The following is an 18,149-nucleotide window of genomic DNA, read 5'->3' as shown; positions in this document are numbered from 1 at the left end:
CTTTACCAGGACTGCCAAGACTGAAATTCTCAACAAGATTGCCAACATAAGGAAAACTTGGAGGGAGCCCAATGCCTTGCCCAGAACCTTACTCATTCAAGAAAGGGGAACTACAATTCACAAATCACCTCATTGGTTGATGGAATTCAGAGATGATAAAGGAGTCAGAAGATTTTTCAGACTTGAAGACCAACTCAAGATTGCCAGCAATGAAACTCTCAAAGAAATGCAATCTAAGTTGGATATCAGTGATGAAGATGAAGCTGAATTCTTCAGACAACTCCAACTCCAAATTGAGGAAAATGACAAAGGGCTAGGAAAGAAAACCAGGGATCAAAGAAGAAAAAGATGTTTTGATCAGGCTAGAGGAGCATCCTTGGAAATACTGTAAATCTTCAATTACCTTCTAGTACATACACTTTTGCAGCACTTTTGAATTTCTACTTAGTTTCAGTTCATATATTTGTTAAGTGTTTTGTTATCATCAAGTTAACCTTGAATTTATGTCTACAATTCTTATAGACATAAATAGGGGGAGATTGTTAGGAATATATGTGCATTAGTTTGATGATATGTTCAACAAAACACTTAAGTAGAAATCTAGTATTTGTAGCCTCAACGGATAAGACCATTTTGGCTATCCGTTGATGGTGTAGCTTTACTTAGAAATAAGTCTAGTGTTGTAGCACATTTTAGTCTCTGAATTTGAGATATAAATTCTTAAATGTTGAGGGAAATTATAAGTCATGTTGACTACTAGAGGATATGCAGATAGGAAGGCCAATTGTAAGTATTTCATGCCTTGTAATTTTGTATAAATGAAATGGTGTCAACGGATAACTTAAAGACCTTCAACGGATGAGAAACAAAGCTTCAACGGATGTCTCTAAAGCTTCAACGGATAACATCCTTCAATGGATGAGTGCATCAACGGATAGAGCTTCAACTGCTAACACATCAACGGATAAAGCCATCAACGGATGAAGGCTTCAACGGATGTTCTGTTAAATAGCAGTTGACAAGTGGTAGTTGTACCTACAAACAGAGGCACATGGGTTGACAGAGACAACTGAGATGTGGTAGCCTATTTCAGGAACATCAGAAAAAGCAGCCGTTCTACTCTAGTATAAAGAGGCAATAGTCAACAATGCACTGGAGTAAAATGGAGAAGAAACAAGTGGAGAACTTATTTTATTATTGTACTTTTTATCTTTGTCTTCACTTGTAAACTTGGTGATATATAAACCAAGTAGCATCTAGTAATTAGAAGAGAATTTTTCCAGAGCTGTTTAGAAAAATCTTGAGAGAAAAATTATCTAGTTTGTACTAGGACGCAGCTGTGATCAACTTCTTGAATCACAGATTTTCTGTAATACCATCTCTGGTGGAACAACAATCCACCAGAAAATTTTTTAAGGTCTGTTGTGTTCTTTACATTAGTGTTTGAATATATATCTGTCAGTATTAGCTTAAAGCAATTCATACACTTGTTTATCTTAAACACATAGCCTTTGAAACTGCTCAAAACTTGAAAAAGTTTTGAGATTTAAATTTGAAAAAAAAACACAAGTCTCGCAACATACTAAATTTCTTGTTGGGTGTGGTTGCATAAAATTTCCAGCAAGCAACTGAATAGGAATTTCTAATCCACCAAGAGTGATAGAAAAGCAGTTGACTGCATATTATTAATTAAATGATTTGGAAAAACATTTTATGCACTTACTCCAACAATTTATTATTTTTTTATTTTTGGAGGGAAAAGTCAATTTGTATGTACTCGAACAATAATATTTTATATCTTATTCTTGGAGTTCTCTACCACCTCGAGATACTTTTCGGTAGATGTGCTGAACTCATCCATATAAAAAAGGTCAGATAGCTTGTTCATTCATACCTTTCTCCGCCTTTTGGCTAAAATCAAGTGTAGTATCTGTTCTTATCAGTTTAATATCTGATATAAGGGCCAATGGTTCACAAGATATTAAATATTAAATTAATTTTTTTTATCGTGGAAGATCCTAACAATAGCTTTCTATTGAGGTATTCATGCGTCGCCTAATTGTTGCACTCCTGCTCGGGCCTGGCGCACCCCCGTCAAATGAAAGAATAAATAATTTTTTGAAGGACACGAACCCTTTGCCGGAGAAAAAAATCGCTATTCCGATTTTTTCTAGATGAAAGTTTAAAACTACGACGATATATTTCAAATATAATTTAACTTGTGGTAATAATTTATGAATATTGCCTCAATTTCACCTTTTTATTATAATATATTTCACGATAATAGGTAATATAGTTTCAATTTCACCCTTTATAATAGAATGCACGACAATAAATAATAAAGTTCTGATTTTCCAGATTCAAGTACAAAGATTGTGCCTCATTTCGATCCATGTTCAATGAACCGAATTATTATGTCACCCAAAGCTATTTTCACTCATTGGCCGCAAACTGCATAAAGGTACCGGTGGTGTAAGAAATTACGTTTGGAGATATAGATACTCCGTGTTTTTTATTAATGACAAATAACTCCCAAATTTTAAATTACATGTTAATCGCACTACGAAATTATAGTCAAATACATCATCACAAGATTTACACTATGGTTGATAACAAAAGTCTGCTCTGAGAACTTCCTACATCGACCGATCTAAGGTAAAATATTCCAACAATGCTATGAATAGAGATATACGGCCTACATAGAAACTTACCTGGATGGGGTCAATGGGCGATCATTATGGTCCATGGCCTAGGGAAGTGACTTACATTGCACATTGGATGGGTTCTTGCCTAAGGTCTACCCAAATGGTGGAGCATACATCATAATTTGTGTTAGGGGGTTTGCGTTCGCGCGGCCCCGCCAACTATATTACATAATTTTTTATATTACTGAATTTCATGAAACCTGGTAAACCAAGGGGATTTTAAACTTGGGGTGGCAAAATCTAAAATTCGGGATTAATCAATTAAAAACTTCATTTATTTAAAGTTATTACTATTTATTGAATATTTACAAGTAAAAATTACTCTTATTAACACACAAATGAATTTATAGTCTCTCACTGAATAAATTCATCATAATATAATATAAGAAATGATGGGTGAGGTAAATATTCACAATTACAAACATCAACATGCACATATATTGTACTGCGCCATTATCTTGTTCACGTTAAGGGTTTCGTTTTCATTTAAGTTTGATGATATATTGTGCCTAAAAATTAATTCTCCTCTTACGTGGAGTTTTTTTAATTTTATTTTCCGGCAACAATGAGAAAAACCGTGTAAACTAATGACGCATATGGTTTCTCACAACACGGTTTTTCCGCATCATTCATATTTAAGGTGTTCCCCGGTATTGCTTTCCCGTTTAAGTTTCAGTTTAAATTTGAAAATAAAATACAAGTCTCGCAATATACTAAATTTGTTTTCGGGTGTGGTTGCATAAAATTTGTAGCAAGCAACTGAATAGGAATTCATAATGCACCAAGAGTGATAGAAAAGCAGTTGACTTGCATATTATTAATTAAATATTTTCGAAAAATATTTTATGCACTTACTCCAACAGTTTATTATTTTTTATTTTTCGAGAGAAAAGTTAATTTGTATGTACTTTTATAATTCATATTCATATCTTATTCCACGCTCTACCCCATTTCTTACATTAGTAGTTTATATGTACCTGGAGTTCCGTACCACCTCGAGATACTTTTCGGTAGATGTGCCGAATTCATCCATATAAACAAGGTCAGATTGATTGTTCATTCATACCTTTTTCGGCCTTTTGGCTAAGATCAAGTGTAGTATCTGTTCTTATCAGTTTAATATCTGATATGTGGGCCAATGGTTCACATGATATTAAATTAATTTTTTTATCGGGGAAGATCCTAACAATAGCTTGCTATTGAGGTCTCCATGCGTCGCCTAAGTATTGCGCTACTGCTCGAGCCTTGCGCACCCACGCCAAATCAAAGAATTAATAAAAAATTTAAAGGACACGAACTCTTTGCTGGAGAAAAAAACCGCTATTCTGATTTTTTCAGATAAAAGTTTAAAACTATGTCGATATATTTCAAATATAATTTAACTTAATGTAACAATTTACTACTAATTCCCCAATTTAACCTTTTTAATATAATATTTTATGACAATAACTAATATAGTTTCAATTTCACCCTTCATAATAGAATGCACGACAATAAATAATAAAGTTCTGATTTTCCAGATTCAAGTACAAAGATTGTACCTCATTTCGATCCATGTTCAACGAACCGAGTTACTATGTCACCCAAAGCTATTTTCACTCATTGGCCGCAAACTGTATAAAGGTACCGGTGGTGTAAGAAATTACGTTTGGAGATATAGATATTCCGTGTTTATTATTTAAGACAAATAACTCCCAAATTTTAAATTACATGTCAATCGCACTACGAAATTATAGTCAAATACATCATCACAAGATTTACACTATCGTTGATAACAAAAGTCTCCTCTGAGAACTTCCCACATCGACCGATCTAAGATAAAATATTCCAACAATGCTATGAATAGAGATATACGGCCTACATGAAAACTTACTTACCTTGATGGGGTCAATGGGCGATCATTAAGGTCCATGGCCTAGGGAAGTGACTTACATTGCACTTTGGATGTGTTCTTGCCTAAGGTCTACCCAAGTTGTGGAGCCTACATCATAATTTGTGTTAGGGGCATGCGTTCGCGCGGCCCCGCCAACTATATTACATAATTTTTTATATTACTGAATTTCATGAAACCTGGTAAATAAGGGGGATTATAAATTTGGGGTGGCGAAATCTAAAATTCGGGATTAATCAATTAAAAACTTCATTTATTTAAAGTTATTACTATTTATTGAATATTTGCAAGTAAAAATTACTCTTATTAACACGAAAATGAATTTATAGTCTCTCTCTAAATAAATTCATCAGAATATAATATAAGAAATGATAGGTGAGGTAAATATTCACAATTACAAACATCAACATGCACATATATTGTACTGCGCCATTATCTTGTTCACGTTAAGGGTTTCGTTTTCATTTAAGTTTGATGATATATTGTGCCTAAATATTAATTCTCCTCTTACGTGGAGTTTTTTTAATTTTATTTTCCGGCGACAATGACAAAAACCGTGTAAACTAAAGACGCATATGGTTTCTCACAACACGGTTTTTCCGAATCATTCATATTTAAGGTGTTCCCCTGTATTGCTTTCCCGTTTAAGTTTCAGTTTAAATTTGAAAATAAAACACAAGTCTCGCAACATACTAAATTTATTTTCGGGTGTGGTTGCATAAAATTTGCAGCAAGCAACTAAATAGGAATTCGTAATGCACCAAGAGTGATAGAAAAGCAGTGGACTTGTATATTATTAATTAAATATTTTGGAAAAACATTTTATGCACTTACTCCAACAGTTTATTATTTTTTATTTTTCGATTGAAATGTCAATTTGTATGTACTTTAACAGTTCATATTCATATCTTATTCCACACTTTACAGCTTTTCTTACATTAGTAGTTTATATGTACCTGTAGTTTCGTACCACCTCGAGATACTTTTCGGTATATGTGCCGAACTCATCCATATAAACAAGGTCTGATAGATTGTTCATTCATACCTTTCTCGGCCTTTTGGCTAAGATCAAGTGTAGTATTTGTTCTTAGCATTTTAATATTTGATATGTGGCCCAATGGTTCACATGATATTAAATTAGTTTTTTTATCGGGGAAGATCCTAACAATAGCTTGCTTGCTATTGAGGTCTTAATGAGTCGCCTAAGTGTTGCACTACTGCTCGAGCCTGGCGCACCCCCACCAAATCAAAGAATTAATATTTTTTTAAAGGATACGAACTCTTTGCCGGAGAAAGAAATCGCTATTTTGATTTTTTCCGGATGAAAGTTTAAAACTGCGTCGATATATTTCAAATATAATTTAACTTAATGTAATAATTTACAACTAATGCCCCAATTTAACCTTTTTAATATAATATTTTACGACAATAAGTAATATAGTTTCAATTTCACCCTTCATAATAGAATGCACGACAATAAATAATAAAGTTCTGATTTTCCAGATTCAAGTACAAAGATTGTACCTCATTTCGATCTATGTTCAACGAACCGAGTTATTATGTCACCCCAAGCTATTTTTACTCATTGGCCGCAAACTGAATAAAGGTACCGGTGGTGTAAGAAATTATGTTTGGAGATATAGATATTCCGTGTTTTTTAGTTAAGACAAATAACTCCCAAATTTTAAATTACATGTCAATCGCACTACGAAATTATAGTCAAATACATCATCACAAGATTTACACTATCATTGATAACAAAAGTTTGCTTTGAGAACTTCCCACATCGACCGATCTAATGTAAAATATTTCAACAACGCTATGAATAGAGATATACGACCTACATGAAAACTTACCTACCTGGATGTGGTCAATGGGCGATCATTAAGGTCCATGGCCTAGGGAAGTGACTTATATTGAACTTTGGATGGTTCTTGCCTAAGGTCTACCCAAGTGGTGGAGCCTACATCATAATTTGTGTTAGGGGGCCCGGGCCCGCCAACTATAGTACACACGGCCCCGCCAACTATAGTACATAATTTGTTATATTACTGAATTTCATAAACCTAATAAACCAAGGGGATTTTAACCTTGTGGTGGCGAAATCTAAAATTCGGGATTAATCAATTAAAAACTTCATTTATTTAAAGTTATTACTGTTTATTGAATATTGGCAAGTAAAAATTACTCTTATTAACACGCAAATGAATTTATAGTCTCTCACTAAATAAATTTATCATAATAAAATATAAGAAATGACAGGTGAGGTAAATATTCACAATTACAAACATCAACATGCACATATATTGTATTGCGCCATTATATTATTCACGTTAAGGGTTTCATTTTCATTCAAGTTTGATGATATATTGTGCCTAAAAATTAATTCTCCTCTTACGTGGAGTTTTTTAATTTTATTTTCCGGCAACAATGACAAAAACCGTGTAAACTAAAGACGCATATGGTTTCTCACATCACAATTTTTCCGCATCATTCATATTTAATGTGTTCCCTGGTATTGTTTTCCCGTTTAAGTTTCAGTTTAAATTTGAAAATAAAACACAAGTCTCGCAACATACTAAATTTGTTTTGGGGTGTGGTTGCATAAAATTTGCAGCAAGCAACTGAATAGGAATTCATAATGCACCAAGAGTGATAGAAAAGCAGTTGACTTGCATATTATTAATTAAATATTTTGGAAAAACATTTTATGCACTTACTCCAACAGTTTATTATTTTTTATTTTTCGAGGGAAAAGTCAATTTGTATGTACTTTAACAATTCATATTCATATCTTATTCAACGCTTTACCGCATTTCTTACATTAGTAGTTTATATGTACCTGGAGTTCCGTACCACTTCGAGATACTTTTCGGTAGATGTGCCGAACTCATCCATATAAACAAGGTCAGATAGATTGTTCATTCATACCTTTCTCGGCCTTTTGGCTAAGATCAAGTGTAGTATCTGTTCTTATCAGTTTAATATCCGATATGTGGGTCAATGGTTCACATGATATTAAATTAATTTTTTATATCGGGGAAGATCCTAACAATAGCTTGCTATTGAGGTCTTCATGCGTCGCCTAAGTGTTGCACTACAGCTCGAGCCTGGCGCACCCCCACCAAATCAAAGAATTAATATTTTTTTTAAAGGACACGAACTCTTTGCCGGAGAAAAAAATCGCTATTCTGATTTTTTCAAGATGAAAGTTTAAAACTACGTCGATATATTTCAAATATAATTTAACTTAATGTAACAATTTACAACTAATGCCCCAATTTAACCTTTTTAATATAATATTTTACGAAAATAAGTAATTGTTAGGAATATGTGTATTAGTTTGATGATAAGTTAAATAAAACACTTAAGTAGAAATCTAGTGTTTGTAGCCTCAACGGATAAAACCATCTTGGCTATCCGTTGAAGGAGTAGTTTTACTTAGCAATAAGTTTAGTATTGTAGCACATTTCATTCTCTAGATTCAAGTTGTAATTCTTAGATGTTGTAGGAAAGTATCAGTCATGTCGACTACTAGTGGATATGCAAATAGGAGGGCTAATTGTAAATATTTCATGCCTTGTAATTTTGTATAAGTGAAGAAGTATCAACTGATATTGAAGAACTTCAACGGATAAGAAACAAAGCTTCAACGGATGTCTCTAATGCTTCAACGGATAATATCCATCAACGGATAGGTGCTTCAATGGATAAAGACTTCAACTGATAATGCATCAACGGATAAAGCTTCAACGGATAAAGCCTCAACGGATAAGGCATCAACGGATGAAAGCTTCAATGGATGCTTAGTTCATTAGCAGTTGATGGTGACAATTCATAAGCTAACAGAGGCACATGGGTTGACAGAGACAAACTAGAATGTGGAAGCCTCTAGGAGGATTCAAGAAAATGCAGCATTTCCATTCTGGTGCAAACAAGGAAGTATTCAAAGATTAACAGCTAAGCCTAAATTGCATTGGATAGAGAAATGAAGAAGAAACATGTGAAGAGCCTTTTTAATTGTATTTTACAGTTTTGTCTTCACTTGTAAACTTGGTGATATATAAACCAAGTAGCAGCTAGTAATTAGATTTGAATTTTCCAGAGCTGTTTAGAAAAATCCAGAGAGAAAATCATTTAGTTTGTACTAGGAAGCAGTTGTGATTTAATTCTTTGAATCACAGATTTTCTGAAATAACACATCTCTGGTGGAACAACAAATCCACCAGAAAAGTTTTTAAGTTCTCTGTGTTCTTTACATTTGTGTTTGAATATATATCTGTCTGCATTAGCTTCAAGCAATTCACACACACTTGCTCTCAAAAACACTTAGCCTTAGAAACTGCTCAAAACTTGAAAAAGTTTTGAGATTTACATTCAACCCCCCTTCTGTAAATCTCATTGTTAGTCCACTGGGAATAACAATTGGTATCAGAGCAAGCTCTTAACTTACAAAGATTTTAAAGATCTATTCTACTAACATCATGAGTAAGAAGGATATTGGTGTAAAGATTCCAATCTTGGAAAGAGATAACTATCATCACTGGAAAGTGAAGATGCATTTACATCTTCTCTCTCAAGATGAAAGCTACATCAACTGCATTGAAAATGGTCCTCACATCCCTCACAAGGTGGCCACAGCTGCTACTGCAACAGTTGCTGTTGGACAGTCTATTCCCAAGCCAAAAGCAGAATGGACTGTGGAAGATATTGAAGAGGTTCACAAGGATAAGAAAGCCATGAACATTCTGTTTAATGGCCTAGATCAAGATATCTTTGACAATGTCATTAACAGCCAAACTGCTAAGGAAATTTGGGATACTGTGCAGCTTATCTGTGAAGGCACTGAGCAAGTTAGAGAAAACAAAATGCAGTTTCTCATTCAACAGTATGAATATTTTCATTTTGAAGAAGGAAAATCATTGAATGATACCTTCAACAGATTTTAGAAACTGTTGAATGGATTGAAGCTGTATAGGAGAGTGTACCAAGTCAAGGACTCCAATTTAAAATTTCTAAGGTCTCTACCAAAGGAATGGAAGCCTATGACTGTTTCTCTAAGAAATTCTCAAGATTATAAGGACTTCACACTTGAAAGATTATATGGAATTTTGAAGACATATGAACTTGAGATGGAGCAAGATGAGCTGTTGGAAAAGGGGAAGAGAAAAGGAGGAGCAGTTGCACTTGTAGCTGACAGTGAGAAGGTTGAAGCCAGGAATGAGGAGAAGACCAAGTCTCAAAATAGGCACAAGCAAATCAGAATCAAGCAAGGGTAAAGAGCAAGTAGCTGAGGATGAAAACAATTCCAGTCAGGATGACTCTGATGATGTTGATGAACATCTGGCTTTTCTGTCCAGGAGGTTTGCAAAGATGAAGTTCAGGAAAAATACAAAATTCACTAAGCCAAACAAAAACATGGTGGACAAATCCAAGTTCAAATGTTATAACTGTGGCATTAGTGGACACTTTGCAAGTGAGTGTAGGAAGCCAACCTATGATAAGAAGAAATTTAAGCAAGTTGATTACAAAAAGAAGTATTTTGATTTGCTCAAACAAAAGGAAAGAGCTTTTCTCACTCAAGATGATTGGGCAGCAGATGGAGTCAATGAAGATGATGATATGGAATATGTCAACCAAGCCCTGATGGCTAATTCTGATGAAAATGAAACTAGTTCATCAAGCAACCAGGTAATTACTACTGATCTCTCTCAGCTTTCTAAAAATGAATGCAATGAAGCCATAAATGATATGTCAAATGAATTATATCATTTGCGAGTTTCCCTTAAATCACTAGCCAAGGAAAACACTAGGATCAAAGAGAATAATGTGTTTTTAAGTGATAGGAATGTTGTGTTAGAGGAGCAGGTAATTGAGCTTGAAAAGATTAAACTTAAATGCTTGACTGTTAAGAGTGAACTAGAAGAAGCTGTTAAGAAAGTAGAAATTCTTTCTAAACAGTTAGAAAGTGAGCAAGAGGTAATCAAGGCCTGGAAAACATCTAGGGATGTTAGTGTTCAGATTGCCAAGGTTCAGGGAATTGAATCATTCTGTGAGGATGCCTGGAAGAAAAACAAAAAGGAGTTGGAATTAATTGATGGATTGTCAACGGATGTGGAATCAACGGATGATGAAAGTTATCCGTTGAAGGAAGAAAAGGAGCATCCGTTGAAGGCTCATCAATTAAAACAGGCAAGTAATTTCAAAAATAAAAATCTCAATAAGAAGGATGGTTCAACTCTCAAGAACTTTGTCAAAGAAGGAGCTAGCACATCCAAAGATGCCAGTAAGGTGAATCTAGGACACATGACTTTAGATCAGCTGAAAAATAGGCTTAAGTTGGTTGAGGAGAAGAAGGAAACTAAAAGAAAATCTAAAAGAAATGGGAAGGTAGGGATTAATAAATATAACAATTACACACCTGATAGGTATGCTCCTAGAAAAAGCTTTGTGTATTGTAAAAGTGTTAATCACCTATCTGATAATTGCAAATCTGTTAAAAATGCTCCCATGCCTTCAAATCCCTCAATGCCTAACATGTCTATGTCACATCTGCATGCTATGCCTGTTATGTCTCATCAGAATCCCCATGCACATTTTGCAAACATGCCATATATTAATAATCCTTATTTTACTGCATTTAGTATGCCTCAAATGCCATATAATATGCCTATATGGAATAACATGTTTGCACAATCTATGCCTTATCAAATTCAATCAAATGTGTTAAATGATTCTGTGACTAACCCTACACTTCAACCAACCACATCTGAGATCAAGGTTGACCCAAAGTTACCTAAGTCAAAAGATGCAGGAGGAATGAAGTCTAGGAAAAAGACTAACAAGGCTGGACCCAAGGAAACTTGGGTACCAAAATCAACTTGATTGATTTTATTGTGTGCAGGGAAAAAAAAGGAATCTATGGTACTTGGACAGTGGCTATTCAAGACACATGACAGGAGATTTCACCCTGCTCACAGAGTTTAAGGAGAGAGCTGGCCCTAGCATAACCTTTGGAGATGACAGCAAAGGATTCACTATGGGATATGGCTTGATTTCAAAAAAAAATGTCATCATTGATGAAGTTGCATTGGTTGATGGTCTCAAACACAACTTATTGAGCATCAGTCAACTATGTGACAGAGGGAATATTATTTCCTTCAATTCTGAAGCATGTATTGTCACAAGTAAGAAGGACAATAAAGTGGTTCTAACTGGAGTAAGAAAAGGGAATGTGTACTTAGCTGACTTTAACTCTACAGATGCAGAATCTATTACTTGTCTTCTCAGCAAAGCAAGCTCAGTTAAAAGTTGGCTATGGCATAAGAAGCTGTCCCATTTGAATTTCAAGACAATGAATGATCTAGTCAAAAAGGACTTAGTTAGAGGAATGCCTCTAGTAGAATTCACAAGGGATGGGCTGTGTGATGCTTGTCAGAAAGGAAAGCAAAAGAAAGTATCATTCAGTAAGAAGCTTGAATCTGCAATTGATGAACCATTACAACTGCTACACATGGATCTTTTAGGACCAGTCAATGTATTGTCAATTTCAAGGAAAAGATATTGCTTAGTGATTGTAGATGATTTCTCAAAGTTTTCATGGGTTTATTTTCTTGGATCAAAGGATGAAGCTAGTGAAATCATTATCAATCATATCAAGCAAGTCAACAATCATCCTGATTTTAAAGTAAGGAATATTAGGAGTGACAATGGAACTGAGTTCAAGAATTCAACCATGAAGTTGTTCTGTGAAGAAAATGGGATCATGCATGAGTTCTCAGCTCCAAGGACCCCACAACAAAATGGTGTGGTAGAAAGGAAGAACAGATCACTAATTGAAGCTGCAAGGACAATGCTTGAAGAGTCAAAACTCCCAACTTACTTTTGGGCTGAGGCTGTTAACTGTGCATGTTACACTCAGAATATTTCTCTAATCAATCAGGCAAAAGGCATGACTCCCTATCAATTATTCAAGAGAAGAAAACCAACATTAAACTTTCTGCATGTCTTTGGTTGCAAATTGTGGCGCCCTCCAAACCCGGGTCAGAAGTTTGGGGTCCACACACACTTTAATTATAACATGCTTATAACAATAATAAAGATAATAATAATATATGCAATGACCCTACTTACCAACCACCACGGACCGCAACAGGTTAAAGTATGCACACAAGCCAAACACACTAATATATTACAAACCGTTCAAATCCCAACTATTTCAAATTCAAACTGAGTATTAAACATTATTACAAACTTTACAAACTTAAATTATTCCAAAAGAAGCCTACTAGCTCAGCTTTCTCAACCTGAACCCCTAGCTCTCGCGCTGGACTGGGGATCCTCTTTACCAACTGGTTCCTTTTTAATTGGAAATAATATAAACAACATCGCACAAATGAGCTAACTAGCTCAGCAAGTCACAATGACAAAACTGAGAATAATGATCATCAGGTAAATAGGATTATGATATCAAGTGAACAATGGATTATGATTTAGAATTGGATATTATACTTTTAATTTAAAAACCAAGGTTAGGCTGCTGATCAGTCACGCACTAACCCCGAGCAAGGCACACAGCATTGCTCTAACTACTGGATCCAAGGCACACATTGGCCTAACTTGACCATTATATGGTCTGACCACGAATCTGGTCCATAATTTTATAAAAACAATCCAATTCTAACATAATAACAGAATATGCAATAATAAACAATAACCGAAATCATTAACAATAATAAATGTTTAATAATGAAAGGGTTTTATTCCTTGTAAGGATCAATAAGGCAATTTAAAAGCTTGGATGCTGGGTAATGAAAGAATTGGATAACAAAGGAATCAACATTTCAAGGTTTCAAAGATTTAGGCTTTCAAAGCATAGGATACAATGATTGAATGTACAAGTAATTCAGTTCAGTGTTTGGGATTTTGTTTACATGTATTTGTGGAGTAGTATCGTAGATTTGTGGTTCTTGTTTGGGTATACAATAATCAATGGATTAGAAAGAATATGATTCATGGCTCAAGAACAATAACTGAAATCAGGATTTAGGTTTCTGTACTTCAAAGCACTTGTAATATCACAGGATTATCAAGTACTACAATATCTCGAGAAAGTTCAGAACACTTGCCTGGTATTAGCTTACTATACTGCACTCACTTCCAATCACAACCGTCTTACTCCTCAACTACCTGTTTCCCTTTCCTACGCCTTGCCTCTTCTGCTCACATAATATAAGCATCTATCAATAATTTACTCATGGAATTCTATTCAACACATACTTCTATCTACCCTTCGTTTTACCCAAATCCGATTAACGGATTGAAAGTTATGCAATAATCAAGTAAACACCGAATATATAGACCGATAGTCAATTAACAAGTCACATATAGCACATAATACATCACGTAATCAATGATATATTATTTATAAAGAAGTCTCGGGTCATAAATAGGCTTTCTGGTATTTTAAATGATTTTTAAAACATTTTTCGGAATTAAAACGGGTCGTTGGATCAATTTCGGGTTAATAAACAGGGTTCGGTTGGCCCATTCTGGCTCCGAAATAATTTTAGAATAATTATCGAGCCTTGGAAATAATTTAGAATAATATTTTAAAGCTCGAAACTATTTTTCAGAATTTTTAAATCATTTTTAAATAATTAAATCTAATTAAATAACTAATTAAAATCAATTAATAATTAATTAAATCAATTAATCAATTAATTTTCGAATTAATTGACCAATTAATCAATTATAAATTAACTGAAATTAATTAACTAATTAATTTAGATTTATTTGTGAATTAAAAATAATTTTCAGAATTAAAATAATAATTTTTAGAATTTTCAGAAATTAAAAATGAATTTTTATAATAAAAATAAATAGGAAATATGATTTTTAAACATTTTATAAACAGGTATCCTAAATTTGCAAAGTCTGAAAACTTCAGGGACCTCACTGCATCGTTATCAAAAGTTGGGGTACTAAACTGTAATTTTTACACCCCGTCGCCGGAAAACACAGAGGTGGTCGGAGAACACGTTCTCGGCGTCCTCACCCCACCAACACCTCCAGATCACATCTACACAACACCAGGAATAGAACCATGCAATCAATTCATCCTAACAATCCCTGAGTTGACCGGAATTTGGCCGTGAAATTTCCCAGTTTCCGGCGAACATCGGAAAACTTCAAAACACAACTCCCTTCTCTACAGACCTCGTTGGTTCATGAAACTTATACGACTAGATTGCAAATTTCACAGAGAACACAACCCACTATAACACAACATCAATCTATCACAGAATAAGAAACCCCCAAATTTCAATTAAGAACATTCATACGGGTTATAAACCCTAATTTTGAAATTCGAAAATCAAACTCAAATTTGAACATGTTATTGAACTCCAAATCAGACGTATGACATATGAAAATCATCAGGAAAACAAGCTCTACAACATGCAATCATCAAATCATACAAACAATCATCCGAACAAAAATTCATATTTTTAATAAAATAAATTCAAAAATAAATAAATTTTTAGAAAAATAACCTTGATTTCTGCAGTGAAACAAAGCTCAGAATCTGACAGAACACCTCAAATCCTTCGTTTTGGTTACTCAAGCTTTAAAAACAGAGATCGGTAACGCCTTCGTTTTGCTGTTTGATTCTTAGAACAGTTTTAGGAAATTAGGGCTTTTCTCTGAAAATTATATAATTAACTATCTGCAAATGATTTTGATACGAAATAAAATACGGTAAAAGGCTATTTATATTTATGAAAAATTAGTATCCCGTTGGATCATTTCGGATATAAAACGGTACGTTTATTTGTAAAAACTGATCCAAACGGTATCGGTTTTCGGGATAATTATCCAAATCAGTACAATTTGTACTGCGGTCTTGGTCTCAGCGCCTGGTTACACGTATTACGAAGTGATAATTGTGATAGTTTAATAAAAATCTCCCGTTTATTGAAAATACGGGTTTTATTGATTTACCGAAACGAATATTATATCGAAATTGTTGCGCCGGGACCCACGCAGGACAAACCGTACGCCAGATCGAAAAAGTCGAAATATGGAAAATGCTCGGAATATTACAATTAGGTTAGGAAGGAGTTCTCGGAAGAGTTTCGGGTTCCAAAAACGTAACAACGGTTGACGTCGGTTGGTTCCTGTTTTTATAAAATAGATTTTAATTACCCGAAAAAAGATTTTAGAAATTTCATATGATTCTTATAAATCCATAAATCAACATAAAAATAATTAGGAAGATATAACAATTATCTATATTTTATTTTGGACATATAAAAATTAAAATACTCAATTAATATTATTTTTGAATATTCAAGTACAGATAACACTTAACAATTAACTCACGGAATGGATACTGAGCACACATAATAATATCAAAAATAATTACACGATATATCCCGAATATTACATCCTTCCCCCCTTAAAAGGATTCTGTCCTCAGAATCTCCTAAGAAAACAAATGAGGGTACTTTTCTCTCATATCACTTTCTAATTCCCAGGTTGACTCTTCAACCTTTGGGTTTCTCCACAATACTCTTACTAACTTTATCACTTTATTTCTCAATACTTTCTCTCTTGCCTCTAGAATCTCTATCGGACTCTCTACATATGATAAATCTGCCTGAAGCTCTATTGGCTCATATTCTATTACATGCCTGGAGTCTGGATTATATTTCTTGAGCATTGATACATGAAAAACATTGTGAATGTGCTCCATGTGCGGAGGTAACGCCAATTTGTAAGCTACTTTGCCAACGCGCTTTAGGATCTCAAAAGGTCCGACATATCTTGGGCTTAGCTTCCCTTTCTTTCCAAACCTCGTTAGTCATTTCCATGGTGATACTTTCAGTAATACCAAGCTTCCTTCTTCAAATTCCATGTCTTTCCTTGATTGGTCTGCATATTTCCTCTGACGATTTTGAGCGGCTATTAATCTTTTCTGGATAAGTTCAACAACTTCCTTTGTCTGCTGTACCAGTTCAGGTCCAAGTATCTTGCGTTCTCCTACTTCGTCCCAATATATTGGAGATCTACATTTGCGTCCATAAAGGGCTTCATAGGGTGGCATTCCAATGCTGGCATGATAACTGTTGTTGTAAGCAAACTCTACCAGGGGTAAATATTCGTCCCAACTTCCTTTGAAATCAATAGCACAAACACGTAACATATCCTCGATTGTCTGGATCGTTCTTTCACTTTGGCCATCCGTTTGGGGGTGATAAGCTGTACTCATATTCAGTCTTGTTTCCAAACATTCTTGAAAACTCTTCCAGAATCTTGAATTAAACCTTGGATCTCGATCAGATACGATAGACACTGGAACTCCATGACGAACTACAATTTCTTTTAGGTACATATGGACCAACTTGTCGAACAAAAATCTTTCATTTATAGGCAAAAAATGAGCTGACTTGGTAAGTCTATCTACTATAACCCAAATGGCATCATGATTAGCCCTTGTCCTTGGTAATCCAACTATGAAATCCATGGCAATATGTTCCCACTTCCACTCTGGAATCTCCAATGGCTGTAGCAATCCGCTTGGTCTCTGATGCTCTGCTTTAACTCTCTGACAGGTATAACATTTGCTAACCCATTCCGCAATTTCCCTCTTCATATCTGGCCACCAATAATTCTTCTTTAAATCTCTGTACATTTTGGTACTCCCTGGATGGATGGAATATCTTGAACTATGTGCTTCTTGTAAAATTTCATTCTTTAACTCCGTCACCGATGGAATCCAGATTCTAGATAAAAATCTCAGAATGCCTTGATCATCCTTCTGCGTGCATAATTCTTCACCTACTAAACGATTTATATCTTGATCCATTACATCTTCCTGACATTTCTTTATTTTCTCCAACAACTCCGGCTGGAAAGTCATACTGTACACTTTCGCTTCCTCAGGTTTGCAAACTCTAATTTCCAATTCCAATTTCTGAAATTCCTTATATATATCTTCAGGTACTGATAACTCATTTAACTTTTCCTTTCGACTTAACGCGTCTGCCACCACGTTCGCCTTACCGGGATGATAATTAATCGAGCAATCATAATCCTTGATCAATTCTAACCATCTCCTTTGCCTCATATTAAGTTCCTTCTGGGTAAATATATATTTCAAACTTTTGTGATCCGTGAAAATCTCACACTTTTCTCCATACAAATAATGTCTCCAAATCTTCAAAGCAAAAACTATAGCTGCTAGCTCCAAGTCATGAGTAGGATACTTTTGTTCGTGTGGTTTCAATTGCCTTGACGCATACGCAATCACCTTTTCGTGCTGCATTAAAACACATCCTAATCCTTTATGAGAAGCATCGCTATAAATTACGAAATTCCCTTGATCGTCTGGAAGTGACAAAACAGGTGCCGTGATTAATCTCCGCTTCAACTCCTGGAAACTTTCTTCGCACTTGTCATTCCATATAAACTTTTCATTCTTTCGTGTAAGCTTTGTCAATGGTGTTGCAATTCTTGAGAAATTCTGAACGAATCGTCGATAATATCCTGCC

The 18,149-nt window shown here is 34.6% G+C and overlaps 6 non-coding genes and 1 pseudogene across 6 annotated transcripts; all 7 read left to right on the top strand.

Moving 5' to 3' along the window:
* The first annotated feature begins 1,890 nt into the window (after positions 1 to 1,890).
* LOC141681944 (U2 spliceosomal RNA) lies at positions 1,891 to 2,094 on the top strand. The gene has a single exon (XR_012559359.1). It is a non-coding gene; the product is annotated as a U2 spliceosomal RNA (small nuclear RNA).
* A 609-nt stretch (positions 2,095 to 2,703) lies between these two features.
* On the top strand, positions 2,704 to 2,862 carry LOC141681097 (U1 spliceosomal RNA). Its single transcript, XR_012558540.1, has one exon. It is a non-coding gene; the product is annotated as a U1 spliceosomal RNA (small nuclear RNA).
* A 905-nt stretch (positions 2,863 to 3,767) lies between these two features.
* Positions 3,768 to 3,963, top strand: LOC141681710 (U2 spliceosomal RNA). The gene has a single exon (XR_012559136.1). It is a non-coding gene; the product is annotated as a U2 spliceosomal RNA (small nuclear RNA).
* A 611-nt stretch (positions 3,964 to 4,574) lies between these two features.
* On the top strand, positions 4,575 to 4,732 carry LOC141681147 (U1 spliceosomal RNA). The gene has a single exon (XR_012558589.1). It is a non-coding gene; the product is annotated as a U1 spliceosomal RNA (small nuclear RNA).
* Positions 4,733 to 5,637: 905 nt separating this feature from the next.
* LOC141681940 (U2 spliceosomal RNA) lies at positions 5,638 to 5,837 on the top strand. Its single transcript, XR_012559354.1, has one exon. It is a non-coding gene; the product is annotated as a U2 spliceosomal RNA (small nuclear RNA).
* Positions 5,838 to 6,448: 611 nt separating this feature from the next.
* LOC141681453 (U1 spliceosomal RNA) lies at positions 6,449 to 6,594 on the top strand (annotated as a pseudogene).
* Positions 6,595 to 7,523: 929 nt separating this feature from the next.
* Positions 7,524 to 7,720, top strand: LOC141681625 (U2 spliceosomal RNA). The gene has a single exon (XR_012559052.1). It is a non-coding gene; the product is annotated as a U2 spliceosomal RNA (small nuclear RNA).
* The last annotated feature ends 10,429 nt before the right edge of the window (positions 7,721 to 18,149 follow it).

The sequence above is a fragment of the Apium graveolens genome, chromosome 8 (assembly GCF_009905375.1).
Source record: "Apium graveolens cultivar Ventura chromosome 8, ASM990537v1, whole genome shotgun sequence".
Lineage (NCBI taxonomy): Eukaryota > Viridiplantae > Streptophyta > Magnoliopsida > Apiales > Apiaceae > Apium > Apium graveolens.
The sequence above is the reverse complement of the archived record's forward strand: the minus strand, read 5'-3'. Positions and strand labels throughout refer to the sequence as shown.